Source organism: Biomphalaria glabrata, chromosome 18 (genome assembly GCF_947242115.1).
Source record: "Biomphalaria glabrata chromosome 18, xgBioGlab47.1, whole genome shotgun sequence".
Classification (NCBI taxonomy): Eukaryota; Metazoa; Mollusca; class Gastropoda; family Planorbidae; genus Biomphalaria; species Biomphalaria glabrata.
In genome coordinates this window covers 12,761,665-12,779,523 of record NC_074728.1, presented here as the reverse complement: position 1 = coordinate 12,779,523, position 17,859 = coordinate 12,761,665, and the positions used below count along the sequence as shown (strand labels likewise).

Here is a 17,859-nt window from a genome sequence, read left to right as displayed (position 1 = left end):
TTCGCCCCCCCCCCTCTAGTATGTTGGCCGATTTGGTGGGGTCGGGAGGGGGCGATGGTATCAATCCCGCCCCCCCTACACTTTCGAGTGGGGGGGGGCGGTCCAATTTATTGGTAGAAATCACAGCCTGCTAACAAATCAATTAAATATCTATTTCCTTGTAACTTGTTATTGATATTTTAACCGATCTTTATATTATGTCGTTCCCTGTTTGCCGATTGGTGGGGGGGGGGGACGAATACCTCTTCTGCCCTTCCCACCTAAACCCTTTGAGTGTGGGGGGGGGGCGGTCCGTTTTTATGCAGAAATCATAGTTTGTGAACAAAATTAGTTGAATTAATATAAAAATTTTATATTATGTTTCTCCCTTTCTGGTATTTTTGCCGATTCGTTGGGGTGAGGGGGGGGGCGATTGCATGTACTGCCCTCCCCACTCTAGTCCTCTGAGTGCTGGGGGGCGGTCCTATTTTTGTGGAGAATCATAATTTGTGAACAAAATTAGTTGAATATCTATATAATATAAACTACGTATTGATATGTGACCCATTGTAAATATGTCGTACCACACTCTAATCTCAAATTGTATCATTAGTAAATTTAAATGAAAAAGGGTTGTACCAGGTGGGAGGGGCGATCCATGCAATCGCATTTCCCCCATCGGACAAATCAATACTTTTTCTTTTTGTATTATAGTTAAGAAATTACAAAATTAAAAAAATCTGTCACTAATATAATTTATATATACTATAAATTACATTCTTATATCGAGTCGCCCCATACCTATTCTTTAATGCCAAATGCAATCTTTAGCAGAAATTGGTAAAGGAGCGAGGATTAATCGTTTTTACTCTACCGCCATTCCCATTTCCAGACAGAGTTTTTGTAATTTCACATGAAGTTATCATAAGTATTTTAAGAAAGACTTTGCATTGGAAAAGTTAGAATTCAAACGAAATTTTTCAGTATAAGAGTCATGATTGAGATGAGTTATAAACTCAAATAACATTCTCATAGTCACCTTTTCCCAACCTTTTCAATATGATATTTTTCTAGCTAAATAAATTTGGGACTATAACTCACAATTTATGCTAGAGTTTTCTTGAATAATATTTATCGAATTTTTTTTTTTCGGCGGCAATCCTCAAAGCAAAAATCTAAATACGTGGTGTATCCTATCTTTTCAAGGAAAAAATCGGTTTTATTTGCAATGTATTATGGGCCTATAAATTCAAATTAGAATATTTTTCAAGTACAACATTATTCGAAAGGTCGTTTTTTAATAGTACGAATAATGAGCTTCAGGTCAGGAGAATGCGTTTCTGCGGTGAAGAATGCAAGAAAACGCTTTTGGCGTCGGGGCTTCGCCCCGAACTTCATTTATTGGTAATGAGTTGTAGATGTCAGGAAAATGCGTTTCTGCAGAGAAGAATGCAAGAACGCTTTTGGCGTCGGGGCTTTGCCCCGTACTCCATTGATGAATAATGAGCTGTACTTGTCAGGAGAATGCGTTTCTGCAGAGAAGAATGCAAGAAAACGCTTTTGGCGTCGGGGCTTCGCCCCGAACTTCATTTATTGGTAATGAGTTGTAGATGTCAGGAAAATGCGTTTCTGCAGAGAAGAATGCAAGAACGCTTTTGGCGTCGGGGCTTTGCCCCGTACTCCATTGATGAATAATGAGCTGTACTTGTCAGGAGAATGCGTTTCTGCAGTGAAAAAAGCAAGAAAACGCTTTTGGCGTCGGGGCTTCGCCCCGAACTACATTGTGAAGAATGAGCTGTATTTTTCAGGAGAATGCGTATCTGCAGTGAAAAAAGCAAGAAAACGCTTATGGCGTCGGGGCTTCGCCCCGAACTTCACCAGAGAACCTAATAGCGCTGCCCCAGTTGTTTTGTTTTTCTCCGAAGGTTGAGAAGCGCTGCTTTTTTTTATTCTCATATTTATATATATATATATATATATATATATATATATATATATATATATATATATATATATATATATACATATATATCTGTCTGTGTGTGTGTGTGTGTGTGTGTGTTCACGTTTATGCGTAGGGTTAGGGTTTACTGGGCGTTAGGGTTAGGGTTTGGAAAAAAATCGCCCCCCCCCCACTCCAAAGTTCTGGATCCGCTAGTGTCGCGCAGTAACATCCCACTTATCAATGTAATATCGCGCAGTAACATCCCACTTATCAATGTAATATCGCGCAGTAACATCCCACTTATCAATGTAATATCGCGCAGTAATATCTCACTCACCACTATAATGTCGCGCAGTAATATCCCACCACCACTGTAATATTGCGCAGTAATAAATATATAGCTACAAACAAAAAAAAAACAAGGTTACAAAGACAGTTTGAGTGGAAACAAACTCAAAATCGGCCCCCAATTAGTCCACCCATGCATGAAAAAATGCAGGTATCAATATTTTCAGAAAGAACATCAGAATGAAATTCTATCAATGACAAATGACAGAGAAGAATGGAGAAAGAAGGTTGACAGATCTTGTGTGATGCCCCAGCGGTCCATCAGACCAATGGATAGGTGAAAGTGATTGTGTAGTTAAATGCGAACCTGGCCTAATTGGTGTCCTCTAATCAATATCTAATTGATCTAATAGTTTTGTAAAAGGGTCAATCTCTTATTCAAATCCTCAAAAAAAGAAAAAAAAAACATTTCCTTTAGTAAAGTGTTCCATTGGTGAGATGTGGCACTGCAGCTCACGCGATAATATGAAAACCTACTTATTAATTGTTGTTTTAAATTATGTCCAACTTATATGCATACTAAATAGATTTATTTCTCTTAAAAAAGTAAACATTATTTTTTGGTAAATGTAGTAGTTAATAGGACAGAACTTACATAACGTAGCAATACAAATGTAAAAAAAAATAATTTTTTAACAAAAATCTAAACCCATTTGCATAAATGTGTTAAAAATATAGTATGATGTTGTATCCCTTACTAAACAGTCTCTCGTGTTTGTTACTATTAATAGTGAATAATTGTAAAAGTGGTGTACTTTTATGAAAAAAACTGCTTGCAAAGTTGATTTAAAAAATTCGATTTTTCGCTTTTAGAAAAGAAAAAAGTAGACGTTGCATCAGAACTTTGAATGAACTAAAATATCATGATGTCGGATTTTCACTATCTTTTCTAGTCTACGATATCGGACGGACGGACAGACATTTCACACAAACTAATAGCGTCTTTTCTCCTTTCGGGGGCCGCTTTTAAAAAAAAAGCGAATGATGTGAAAGTGTGTCCGGAGTTCATTGTCTTTGCAACACAGTTTGCAAGTTGTTTTAAATATTGACATAGATAACGAAACAATTGCGTAATAGCCTCGAACTGAAGTGTGGCGGGCAAATCTGTAATATATTGTCATTATACCATTGTGACATTCATCTACTTGCTTCAAGGATTCTCACAGTGTGACATTGCTGACAGATGTAATGTTATGTCATGCCATTATACAATGGTGACATTTATCGACTTGTATCAAGGACTCTCTGTCTGTGTCTAACATTTCCATAGTCAACGGAAAGCTGTGGTTCTGAAGTCTGTAGCTCAAACTTGACTTCATTAGTTCTTTCAGTCCCCAAGAATTTCTTCAGGCATGAAATGAAGCAGACACCCCCCATGCCCCCCCCCCCGGCGACGCCCTCACAATTTCCTATCAAGCAGAATGAAGACAAAGAGAACACGCTACCACCCCTCTACACCCCCTCCCCTCCTTCCCTCAACGATCGATTCCTTGCACTGTAGTTTTAGAACAGACTTTATAAACAGTGCCACTCCATTCGTCTTTACTCATCTATACACTATTGTATCTCTTTTTCTCTCCCCCCCCCCCTTTCAATCAATCTCTCTCTCTTCCCGCCTCCATCTCTCTCAATCTCACTCTTTCTTTCTCTCCACCTCTCTTTCTCTTTCACCATCTATTTCCGGTCTATCTCTCTCTCTCAATCTCTGTCTCCTTCTCTCTCTCTCTCTCTCTCAATCTCTGTCCCTCTCTCTCTCAATCTCTCTCTCTCTCTCAATCTAGGTCTGTCTGTCTGTCTGTCTGTCTGTCTGTCTGTCTGTCTCTCTCTCTCTCACAATCTCTGTCTCTCTCCATTTCTTTCTCTCTCAATCTCTCTCTCTCCATCTCTTTTTCTTTCAATCTCTGTCTCTCTCTCCATCTCTTTTTCTCTCAATCTCTGTCTCTGTCTCTCTCTCCATCTCTCTCTATCTCCTTCTCTCTCTCTCTCAATCTCTGTCTCCTTCTTTCTGTCTATATTCCTCCATCGCCTCTCCTTTGCTTTGCCCTGTCTTTAATAATTCTGAATGTGCGTGCGAGTGCCACTGTGTGTGTGTGTGTGTGTGTGTGTGTGTGTGTGAGTACAAGTCGTCTAAAAATACTTTTTAATAACTCCAGGAACTGTGTCAATAATTTAGTCAGGGAGGATAATAGAAAATCTGATTAACTTAGTCTGCCGGAGTTGTCTTCTCTTGCCAGACCATACATAGAATATATAAAAAAAAATATTAACAAAGAAAAAAGCGAAACAATTATTCCACTTGCATTACCACAGCCGATACTTATGAATAAATGACACATTGCTTTCACGTTCAACTTCTAATACATGTATTGAAAACAAAAGAAGGAAGGGGGGGTAGGGTGGAAACAGAAAATTGTGTTCAATATATTCTCTAGTCAGAAATAGATCGATTTTCTGAAAAGTAAGACTTACAGTATTTGGATTAGATAAAAAAAAAAAAAAAGCTTCTTATAAATGTCTGCATTACAGGGTGCGTGGTGCCAGAGTGGAATAGCGCTTCTCTTCTGAACCGAGGAGTCTCGGGTTCGAATCTCGGTGAAGACAAGGGTTTTGAATTTCAGGATTTAAGGCACCTGTGAGTCCAACCAACTCTAATGGGTACTTGACATTAGTTGGGGAAAAGTCAAGGCGGTTGGTCCTTGTGCTGGCCACATGACACCCTTGTTAACAGATGAGCTTTACATCCTTTGCTCTATAGATCGCAAGGACTGAATGGGTGCACCGTCTAAACAACAAGTTTCCATTCTCAAATATTCGAATTAAAACGCTCTCAATTATTATTATTATCAGTGTAAGAAAAAAATATGAATGCAATAATATTAATTTGTTTATGTTTACTAAATAAATACTAAATACGAGGGTTAGCAGAATAAAAAGACAGACAATTCAACAGCAATAAAACCAGAAATTACAATATCTGCATTTTCCATATAATACTGAAAGTCTTTTTTTGACTCCTTATTTAAACGGGCCCAGCTACTAGTCAAGTTATGAAAGAGAAAATAAAACTATGAAAATTAGGGAGTAAAAAGAATTTTAAAAAAATGTGTGTGTATGTGTGTGTGTTTAGGGGTGTTGGTGGAACCATATGTCTTGACACCACATGCCTCAAACAAAAAGCTAATCGTGAGTGTCTCTCACACTTGACTCCCAACACCTGACACCAGAAAAAAACAAAAGAGACTCTCTCCTTTTTATTTTATTTTAATGACAATAAAATATCCTAAATACCCCCCTCCCTCCCTGATTTCAACATTATTTTTTTTTTAATATACACACTTTGAGTGACACATAAATCGATGTTATGCTTTCCCTCGAGATTACTTCCTTTTAGATTACCAGCCCAGTACATGGTCATTTACAGTCATTGCCTTTAGTGGGGAAGCTAATATAGAGTCTGGACATTATGTCGAACTAGTGGCTCAAGTGATGGTCAGGGGGAAGCTAGTGTTTTTTGCCAGAATGGAGAAAAGTTAATTAAAAGTAGGCGCAAATGAATTAGAGATTAGTGTAACTGTTCTATAAGCAAGGAAAAAGCAATTTGCCGTGAAATGTTGACCCCCATCCTCCCGCCGGCACCTGTCTTCTACCAGAGGGAAAAAAATGCAAATAAAAAAAACCCTGTAATTTCAAGCTTCTGCCTAATTTGATATAGATTGTGGTCCCCCCCCCCCCCCCCCCAAAAAAAAAATAAATCTTTTTATTTTCAATGTCTCTTCGCCTACAACATAACAACATTTAAACATTTATTTCAATATATCAACTGTTATTATCACCTATGAATATCAATTTATCAACATAGACTACTGTAAATCCAATACATATCAACTTAAACACAAATTTCAGCATATCGACTCTAATCTACCAACATTGATTTCATCACATACATGTAGCCTACTCTGAAGTATGATCGAAACTCAACAAAATTGTATTTAGAAGTACAAAGTCGCGAATGGCTAGCTTCTCAAAAAGACACAACGACAGACAATCTGTCGCCATTCTTTGTTTTAGGAGCTTTTAGCTACGGTGTATATTGAATGTGTTCACTTGCCAGCAGACCCAAGACATATATCTTTATATAAATCTAGATGCACAGACTTTTTACAATACCTCTAGTCAATTCGTAAAATCCGTGGAACCAAAAACCTGGGTGAACACGTCTGCTACGCTTTTCTTAGAAATTTGATAGTTGCTGTATATCGTTGGGAATAGAATTACTAGATCGTTGGCCAAACTGGAAAATCTCTAGTTTGACCGTTATAATTTTTCAAAACATAAAAAAAAAAAAAAAAATTAAATTTGGCTAGAGGACGAGAAACTATTTATCTTGAACTGACAAGACGTCTTCGGGTATTTCCGCATTCCTTGAAGAGTTGAATCAATTAATGGTCCGGAAAATCTGGCGCAAAGTCTTCTAAGTCTAGACCTAAAGGCCTATCATAGGAATATTTAGAATGTCTGGTAAATCTATACATTCGCTTAACCAGGATTCTTTCTCGGAAGTGTGTGTGTGGGGGGGGGATAGGGGCATTGTTCCATTGTTTTTTAATCTAACATTGGTTATTAAGAGAAAAACAATCTCTCTCTGGGTTAAATGAGGTTTTGTCTTGTTTTGTTTTTTCAAAAGTATTTTAAATGTTTTTTCTTGTCCTCGAGCATCGGAATATAGGAACTAAAATGTGACTAGACCAGAGAGGAAACTTTGGATATACATTTCCCTTATTTTTAAGAGTTGGTCGAGGTGGTTAAATAGCAATACCTTCACAGCTGTGGTCAAAATTTCGAAACTTTTAAAACAAGTCTCCACCTCCCTTTCTCTTCAATCCGCAATTCTCTCTCTCTCTTTCTTTCTCTCTCTCTCATTTTTTTCACTCTCAAACACACACACACACACACACAGTCAAATGTAGAACGGAACAAACCAACAAAAATCGATGCCCTGGCCATGCGTTGACAACAATAGCATCTTGTCATGTGAGCTCTAGTGTCATTTTCCTCCCAGTGATGGCGGTGTCACATTTTGTGTCAGTCCTTTGACATTAAGGCAAGAAAAGGTTTGGCCGTGTAATTAGGCAGCTTACGTAGGGGGGCAGTTTTATGACCTTTGATTATAATAGCCATAGGATGGTCAGGGCGACAGGGAGGAGGGATGGATAGACGTTAATGTGAAGGTATAAGATGTCTATAGAAAGAGAATGTCAGATCTTCACAGCAACTACAATATGTCAGTGACAGATAGCCAGAGAAAATCAGTGATAGGTCGCCAACGGCAGATATTTAGTAGCATATTTTCATCGAAAGATAGCCACCGATAGCTAGGTAATGACAGAAACATAAGACATAGTGCATGGGTGGTCAGACGAATAGACAGTCGCACAAACAGGCAAGAAGTAAACAGGATTGACAGATAGATAGATTGACAGACAGACAGATAGATCACTGTTTCAAAAAATGTAATCATATATCATAATGAAGATTACTACCTGTATTTAATAGAATTGGTACCGGTATTAATAGTTAAAGACAAAGAATGTCACTTGTTTTCTAAGTCATTTGGTCAATACATATTTATAGCCTGCAATATTTCATATTAAGAAAACAAAAAAAGAACTTTATTTATTGTTCATGGGCCCTGCCTGTGGCACAAGTCATATCATCCAATCAAAATCAATCATTTCACACCTGTGTTCTAAGAGGTAGTGGGAGGGGGGGGGAGGGCGCAGTGTGCGTGTCCCGCACGGAAACACGTCCGGCTTTAGGACTACAATAGGGCCGCGACTTCTCCTAGTGTTGCGTAACTGACGCCACCTTCCTTCACCCTCCACCCTCTACCCAGAGACTATCCCGACTTGTGATTGATCGTTTGTACCGAAAATAAAGCTTCGCCGCTTTTTTTTTTTTTTTTCGGTAATACTTTTCTTTGAAATGAAGTTTATTTAGAGTTGTATTTGTATGTTTATAGTTTCAATTAATTTATTAGAGATCGAGATCTAGGTCTAATTCGTTGAGTTGTTAAAAAAGAAAATAAAATAAACAAAGGGATTGGGGTGGGGGGTGGGGAGGAGAAAGAAACCCTATACCCTATGTCAACTGGTACTGGCCCATACAGCAGAGCCACACGCTGGTTGTTCTATACTGCACTGCGTCTAGTTGACTGAGTATAAGAGACGAACTGTGACCCACAAAGTGTAATTAGTACTACTGCTAAAAGTGGCACGTGTCACAGACTCTGGGCCTCTACCTACAAAACAATCCTTAAAGAAATGTAGAAATGACCAACAAGGGTAAGATTACTTATCAATGTGAACGTTTTATTGGTCATCGTTGCACTGCACTTGTAGTAGAACTCTATAGAGTGATGTAGACCTAATCAGCGGTTAGATCTAGACCTTGTATAAACTATGTGCTCGATGTAAAACTTATTTGGAACCACTGGAAGCAGAACCATTGATCCGAAGCGCTCCATATCATAACCCCCCACTCCCACCCACCCCCCCCCTTTTTTTTTAAATAATAACTTTGATTTTCTAGATCAGCAGTCTCATCTTATAGCTGAAACCCCCCCCCCCCCCCCCCGGTGTGTCTCGTGTGTAGGATGGCGCGAGTGTGTGTGTTTGAAAATGAAAGAAAGAAAACACCACGTTGCCTGGAGCACGCGTGCCAGTGCTATATTAAGCCTGGACTTGGCTCCACCCATCTCATTATATCGACAAAATTATTCTGGATTGGGGGGGGGGAGCGGGGAGGTAAGGGTGAGGACATTATTTTCTTTCTCACGGAGCCTCAATCATGTAGAACGCGCCTGGCACGCGCCAATCTCTTTGTACGCGCATGCCCGACCTTCGACTCGCGACGGTGCGTCGCTGTCACCTGCCGTCCCGCTGTTCTGACGTCACACAAAGATATGAAGAGTAAATTTTTTTTTTGTTCCATATTTTTTTTTATTGTTTCATAGGAAGGTTTTGACTTTTTGAAAAACTGGGTTGAAAGGACCAAGGTTCATAAAATGATGGCCACTGTCGTTGCGTTAGAACTTTAGAACAAAGGCTGGAGCTGTTTTGAACTAAGCGAGCGGGCTGGTTTATCAGAAATAAAGAACAAAAGGAAAAAAAAAGATGTTTTAATGCAACCAAAGGATTGAGAGGAGAGGGGGGGGGCGCATATGTCTACAACAGGGATTCCTAATCTACAACCCGCGGGTCATATTCGGCCCGTAACGTGGTGGTGACCCCTCGAAACGTCTGTAGAGGATTGGTACAATTTGGATTCGACAATGGTATTCTGTCATGTGGCCAGTGAGACATGTCTGAAATCAATAAGACCCACAGCACAGACATGTCTGATACTAATAAGGCCCACAGCACAGACATGTCTGAAATTAATAAGGCCCACAGCACAGACATGTCTGAAATTAATAAGGCGCACAGCACAGACATGTAATGGCCCACAGCACAGACATGTGATGGCCCACAGCCCACAGACATGTGATGGCCCACAGCCCACAGACATGTGATGGCCTCCACGTAGTCAAATCCGGCATTGCTGGGAACTAGAGAAGACCTAAATATTTATGGATTACGAGTAAGTGGTTCATATGATTAAACTCTAAAAATTTAACATCTCTTTGAGTTAGTCAGGCATCATATGTGTGTATTGGACATTTAGCTCAGTCGTAGCATAATTATTGATTATTATTAACATTTAGGAGGCGCGGTGGCTGAGTAGAAAAGCGCTTGGCTTCTGAACCGGGGGTCCTAGGTTCGAATCTCGGTGAAGATTGGTATTTTGAATTTCGGGATATTTAGAGAGCCTTTGAGTCCACCCAGCTCTACTGGTTACCTGACTATAGTTGAGGAAACGTAAAGGCGGATGGTCGTTGTGCTGGCCCCTCGTTAACAGTGGGCCACAGAAACAGGTGACCTTTACATCATCTGCCCTATAGATCACAAGGTCTGAAAGGGGGTAAACACCAATTAATATTTGAACTACATTAAAAGATGAAAAGTTCTAAGTCTTATTGCACAAGTAAAATGACAGAATGGTTTTATATTCTCATAATCACAGTATCGCCTTAAATAATAAGAAATTTACTGCCACTATTAGATTGTTTACCCGAAAGTATCGAGTCTGAGCTCTTGTGTTCTCCTATATTGGTTTAAGTCCTAGTGGTCCAACATTTCTCTTGGCTGCATCAGTAGTACGTATTTTATTTCTGAATATATATAGTATAGCTTTTATATAGCGCTACTTTCATGCATATAGCATGCTCAGAGCGCTTTGGTCCAATCTCATTTGTGGACCAGTGGGGATAAAAGGGTATCTAGGAGTTGGTTTTCCGTGCTGCCTTTAGGCGCTCAGTTAACATAACTCTGCCCGGGTCGGGTGTCGAATCTCGAGCACGCTTCTAGGTAGCCAAGACAAGCCAAGTTCAAGCGCACTTAGCCTCTCGACCACGCTTCCCACCATATTTTCTTCAACATTTGTTTCAAGCATGTCTGTATTGTGTTTGCAGCAGCTACCCTAGCTACGACAGTGAACCAGCGACCACATAACGAATGCAACCCTGCCGAACCGTTTATTAAGCACATTTGACATTACCTCAAGGGACCGCCTAATCGTGGTTTGAAAGGGCGTCACAGGGAGCAAGTTCAATTGTCTCCGCCCTCTCGATCTGTGCTGTTTGCCCCAACGGAAGCACAGGGTAAATGTACAGGAAGCATGCCTTGTCACGCGTTGCCTTGCGGTGGTCTGGACATTGCTTTACAGACCCTCATTTACTGAGTGCAACTGGCCCCAGTGGCAACTTCAGAGTTTTCTCGTGAGTTAAAAGTCCGTCTTAGACAATGGAGTCCTCACCATGTCAAAATTTCCATTGTTCAGTTATCGCTCTCAACTTTTTCAACGGTCCCTGTAAACCAATTGTTATTGTCGGTCTGTCAGTCTGTCACGATTATATCTTAAAAACTAAGAGTGTGATTGAAAATTAGCTTGCACCATGGTGCTAGAAACATTTAAGGTCTTCTTAAAATGAAATTAAACATGTTTGTTCATGTACAGACACCATTCTAGTGTACAACAGAATTCAAGTCTTATTTAATCTGTAGTATCTATTACAGTGCTTATAAAAGCGGATTAATAGAAGTGATTTTTCTTTTGTAACACTATTTTATTTATATTTCTCAAACAAATTCAATAGAAAAAATAAAGGTTTGTAATGTCAAACATGTGTTTCAAAATCTGACTTTTAATTTTTGGTCTTTCTAAAGTGTGAAATCATGATTAACTAAAAACTAACTAAGTGTATTTTATGTTCAGGAATTCAAATTTTAAAAATATTTAGATCTAATTGACAGTTTGTATAAGACATGACATGTATGAACATGTATAAACTATAACATCTATACACCACTCAAAGAGCAATTATCCACTAGTAAGCTCTTTTTTTTTTTAACGAAATTCATTAGTACCACCCACCCGCAGGGTCCACCTACGAGTCTTGTGTCTCAAACAGCTCCCTTTGTCTATAATCGCTATAAACTTTTATATTTCGGCCAATGAAATGGAGACTTCTCGGAATCATATCAGTCCTATAGATGTAGTTATGTTGGTCTCAAAAGCCTTTATAAACTTTCTGACCACTTAACTGTAGACCTACTTGTAACGAAAAATATTATAAAATAAAACTTTAAGAAATATCTAACGAAAATACAAACAACTTTTTCAAACCAAGACACGAACTCGGAGCTACACCCCTACGCTACCTCTTTGAAAACTTGAAAAAAAAAATAAAAAAAATCAATGAACTGAAAGAATTAAAATCATAATAATAATAGTAATAATTACGGCGGTTCAGGTACTTTCATGCATTAACGACAACTGTGTAAATGTAGGGATGAAAAGAGGGTTGCGTGTTGGAGTAGTTCCCCTTTGTTCTGATCTAGCACCAGGCAGTGCTGCCAATTTAGAAATTTTCATGCTAGAACTGGCATGGCTCGATTTTGTCAAGCACCGATAGACAAAACAAATGCATTTAGAGGGCATGAACTCAGAGCATTGATTTATTTTCATAAATATATCAATATATTTTTTAAACATTTTTTTTTCTACGATCACGAGCTAAACTTTTGCTGTAATTGTTTAACTCACAATTTCAGATAAATATAAACCTAAAAAAATTTTTTTTTTTAAATTGACAAACTTTGGATGTGAATGTTTTTTTTTTAGTTCATATTTTAATATTGACCATGTCATGTTATATTTCAGCCACTGTTGCATAAATGCAAAACATTTCCTTAGGGGCCATTGTATCTTTCTTTACGTAAGTATTTTTCTCGCTCTGTAGAATCATTTTCATTTTGCTCATTTGTATTTCACTCTCCTGTTAGGATTAAACTTTTGTATTTGTTATCAGAAAATGTTATATTTGGTAACGAATTGTATAGGGGAAGGCATGCTCTTTTTTTTTTTACACACCACAAATTAAAGTTTATAAATCCAAAAATCAATTTAGTTTAATGGGGTCAAATCATCGTTGGCATCGTCAATTAGGAGAGAAAGATGTCATTATGGTGATGAAGTCCGTGATGACTGTCCCGCACATAAAACTTTACCTGAACCGCAGCTTATATTGTATTATCTTATATTGTATTATCTTATATTGTATTATCTTACAAGACATTACAGGTAACAAGAATAAATGCAAAAGTCTTGGCGTGCACGCTGAATGGTTCAGTGTCATCATATCAATGTCATCTTCAAGGTCTCGTCTCGTTTTTAATGCTCAAGATCATTATGTCGAGCTTATACTGTTAAAGGTCATTGTGTCAATTTTTGTTATTGTTAAAGGTACAGTCTTGTTGGCCTCTAATAAAATAAGTTCTGTATTGCAGAGCGTACGTCATTAAGTCTAACGTAGACATTAGGTACACAGGATGGAACTTTTTTTTTTTTGGTTGATGTATTGTTCTACAATATGTCATCTTTATTATTTAACTTTGTTTTTTTATGTTTTTTTTTAATTATAAGAATACGTCATGATCCTTAACGTTGACATAGAAATATATGTTAAAGTGACTTTGTGAATGAACTACAATATATTTTACACAATACATCCATATTATATTGTTATTTCTTTTAGAATAAAATGTTTTATAGCTGACATTAATTTAAATTACCTGTATCTATAAGGAAATGGAGTAAAGGTATATCGCCATTGAAATTAAGACAAATATTAGGCTAAAAACTTGCATTAATGTAAGAAGCAAAAATAAAAGAAAAATGTACATCTCTTTGTTGGTAATTAACTTGTATTAGGCAACCATGTCTAATCAATATTTCCACTGGTTTGTATTTTTCTGTCGTGTATTCTCTGTTATAATATAAAGACTGTGATAGCATTTTGTATAATTTTGAGTTGGCAACGCTGACGCCTAGTTAAAAATGAATGAGAATGGGTTAATGGATGCTGCGGACTCTCGCGTTCCTAATGGCTCCCAGAGGACTTCCCGGTGAAGCAGTGCATAGTGACCAACGTGTCGGGTCAAGTACAGTTACACATCTCATCAGTGACAAAGGGACGACAATCCCTTGTACAATTTCCCCCAAGTGTCTTTGTTCAGCCTATTAGTTCGTAGATCAAAGTCTTATGAGATTACGCAAGGGAAGTAAGTGAGTCAGCGTGTTTTCCCGCAAGGGAAAGTCTAAACTTGCAGATATGGAGGCTAAGGAAGGACTCCACTCGTAAAATGTTTGTAAACTATATTATATGTCTCAGATGTTCCTTCTTAGTCCAAATCTCCCGCGGATCGACGGGGGATGGAAGCGGGCAGGGTTTGAAGCAGAGATCATCGATAAGTCCGAACGACAGTCCAGCGCACTAACCGCACGACCAAGCAGACTAAAGAGAACTTGTGTGCTAGGCGTTCAAAGGTCAGAAGAAAACAGAGAGACCACGTTGTATTTAAAGTATTAGAGATTGCCAACTAGTTAGTGCTCATATTGGAGGAAGTCTCCAAGATCAATGTAGACCTCTGGGTACAGGAAGTGAGAGTATAAGTGGTCGTGATATAATAATAGACTATCTTTAACCACGCGACAAGCATATAGACCGACATCAAAGTCTCCAGAGATATTAACTATCTTTTAAAAAGAGAATTTTGACTTCACTGATAACTTTAGCTAGAAAAAGAGAAAGACTTTAGCCATAAAGTGAAAGACTTTAGCTATATAAAAAGACTTTAGCCAAAAATATTTTAGTTTAAAAATTTACTACTCAGCATAGAATGATTCTTAAATGGATTGACTATACTGGAGAAGGTTTGTAAGAAGTTATTTATTTTTCAGGCGACAACATCCTTGTTGAATTGTAGAACATCCTTGTAGACATATACAGAACATCCTTGTAGACTTACAGACCATCTAAGTAGACACACAGAACATCCTTGTAGGCATACAAGCTATGCTTGTAGCCATACAGAACATCCCTGTAGATCATACTGTTTGGTTCGAGCAACACAATGATCACAGGTCTATCTCTACAAGCCTTCAAGCTCAGGCATGCGTGGTCTTAAACCTGCGTTACAAATTATCATTAGTGGAAGATTTAGTCCCGATCCTTTCACACAGAAGCTTCAGACGTTTAATCCCTCAGTCTGACGCATGAGCAGAAGTGAAAATCTTCATTAGTTAGCACTGTGCTCAAGTGAAGGGAGAGGTTACAACGAAAAGAGAGACGCCCTCATTTACGGAGGAGCATGAACAAGTTTTCTTTTCCCAACTATGGAAATGTCAAAGTCCTGTTGGACTTCAAGAAATGAAATGACTACAGTGAAGAATTAGGGTTTTTATGTTTCTCAATAATAAAAATAAATCAGTAAATAAAGTCCGCTCATCTTATTGGCTCATATTGACAAAGAATACAAAATAAAAGGGAAATAACACTATTTATACGCCATGCCGACTCTCCCATTTCCCACATTCATTACTGCGATAAAATTGGAGTTATCTACATAGACATATATAAAATATATGTCTAGGTTATCTATTAAGGAACATTAACCATGTAAATAAAAGGAAAAGTAGAATAACTTCCCTTGTTCAAAGTGCAGACAATAAAACTGGGGGTAGTGGTCGCTTTTGAAATGAAAATGTTCCTAGACTGACAGATTTGCTCGGGGACAACTAATGTCTCTTTTGTCACGGATTTATAGCAATCGGTCGATTGTCTAGCGAATTAGATCTATAGTTATATGATGCAGAGAGAGAGAGAGAGAGATATTTATAGTTGTATGATGCAGAGTTGTCGCAGAGAATATTGGGTGAAGAAAGAGTGAGAGAGAGAGAGAAAGTAGAAGAAAAAGAAAGAATGGAACAGAGAGAGAAAGAGAGAGAGAAAAGGGGGGGGGGGAGAGTAATATCTTATTTCCGTTTATTGAGTATTCTAGACTTCACCCTGAGGGGGAGATGTGTCCTCATGTAGATAGGCCTAAAGACTCATAGCACACTGAGTTAGAGTTTCATTTCATAGACACCCGGGGGCGATGGTCGTTAGTGAGACATCTCTACTACACACGAAATTCACAACAAGGAGATTCTAAATTGTATAAATCCGGACCAATCAGTCATTGCCGGCATGTTTAGATCTGTGGCTTAATGGACACTTCTGCTTCCAGTTCGATGATATTCAATAGCTAGCATGGCGTACCAGGTGGTGGAGAGTCTAGACACTAGATTCAGTTGGTTTCAAATAGTAATGACATTTATATAGGAAACAAGTTGTACATGCTTTTGATATACACACCAAGGTCAATGTGTACACAGAGTGTAACAAATACACAAACTTCTGTTTTATTATTAATATAGCCTAGATATCTGATCAAGCTAATCACATCACAGACCAAAGATCAGCTAGTTAGATGACAGACCTATGTACATAGTTGGATCACAGACCTATGTACACTGCTAGTTAGATTACAGACCTATGTACACTGCTAATTAGATTACAGACCTATGTACACAGCTAGTTAGATCACAGACCTATGTACACTGCTAGTTAGATCACAGACCTATGTACACTGCTAGTTGAATCACAGACCTATGTACACTTGCTAGTTAGATCACAGACCTATGTACACTTGCTAGTTAGATCACAGACCTATGTACACTTGCTAGTTAGATCACAGACCTATGTACACTGCTAGTTAGATCACAGACCTTCATTCTAACGCTTGACCACAAAAACTTTTGATCCTTGAGCTTCAGGAGTTTTAAGATGCCCCTGAGTCTTGCCAACTCTACTGATTGTGTATCTCTACACACATATAATCTTGGACGGGGGGAGGTGGGGAGCATCACTGTCCTGGCCACATGACATTCTGGTTAACCGTAGACCATAGTAGCAAATGAGCTGCGCATCATCATTTCCATGAACCTCAAAACGAAACTCGTGGCCATAATAACACTGTTATGTATACTTTGCATGCATAATTAATCATTAATTGGCCAGGTAAGATAATTAGTGGAGGCTGCAGTGTAGAAGTGCCAGTCCAATGAAACATGTTTGGCTGATCCACAAAACTCGTCTCAGAAACTCAAATTCTCCCTCGTCATCCTCGGGTTGGAAGTTTCTATGTTCCCGGCCAGACAAAATTAATTTGAGGAACACGTGAAATGTATTTGTAGAAAACATACAAAATTAGAGAAAAGAAAACAAACATTTTAAAAATGAAACAAAATACTTCAAAGCCCCCCATCCCCACCACCCAACTCCCAGGAGAAATAATGAGCCACACAGCAAAACATTATCTGAGGGCGAATGTGTATGAACAGAATAGTTGATCTGTTGATTGAACTCTCAGCAGCATTGATGATTAAGAATGACTTAGGGTTCAACATTTAGATTCCCAATAGGACTAGACGCAAGTAGGTTACTACTGCCCAGGGCGTAGACCGCGATAATGTTAGATAGGGTGACCAAACCCGTGGCCCATTTTTTCTTAATACTTTCATCGCTCCATTGACCTTTATTAACTTCATTAATTGATAAGATCTGGATTCAGTCTGATATTTAACCATATTACATAATTCAGAAAATCACATGCTGTAAGGTTAGGCTTAAATGGTACTTAAGATTTCATTGTTTTTAATAAACATTTACACATCTGCAAACTAATAGAAATAGAAAAGCTCCTGACCCGACCAATCTAACAAGACAACATTGAAATTATGACAAGATCGATGAATAGCTAATTCTTATGAATATGGAAAACCGAGTTCACAATGAATAGCTAGTTCTTATGAATACGGAAAATCGAGTTCACAATGAATAGTATTAACATTTTGGTTTCGTGTACAAAGCATATCGAAAAAAAACAAGATTACAAAGAGAGTTTGTGTTACACAAACTCAGAGGCGGCCCCCGTCGAAGTCGGATCCCTGTCGGATCTGCATATTCGCAAATAATATTCAAGAGGTGATTTAATTTTGATGTAAAATGTTTTACACGTTTCGGATGTTCCTTCAGAGTTGAAGAT

At 38.3% G+C, this 17,859-nt stretch overlaps 1 protein-coding gene and 1 long non-coding RNA gene across 16 annotated transcripts in view; one reads left to right on the top strand and one right to left on the bottom strand.

The window, feature by feature from the left end:
• Nucleotides 1-13,428, top strand: part of LOC129923939 (uncharacterized) — a 45,271-nt gene extending 31,843 nt beyond the window's left edge. The window contains exons 2-3 of the long non-coding RNA XR_008775896.1: nucleotides 12,593-12,647; nucleotides 13,004-13,428. This is a non-coding gene — a long non-coding RNA (uncharacterized LOC129923939). The remainder of the gene's footprint in view (nucleotides 1-12,592; nucleotides 12,648-13,003) is intronic.
• The window catches only part of LOC106054743 (CUGBP Elav-like family member 3-B), a 483,388-nt gene that overhangs the window by 124,874 nt on the left and 340,655 nt on the right, over nucleotides 1-17,859 (bottom strand). The gene's annotated exons all lie outside the window — the stretch shown is intronic.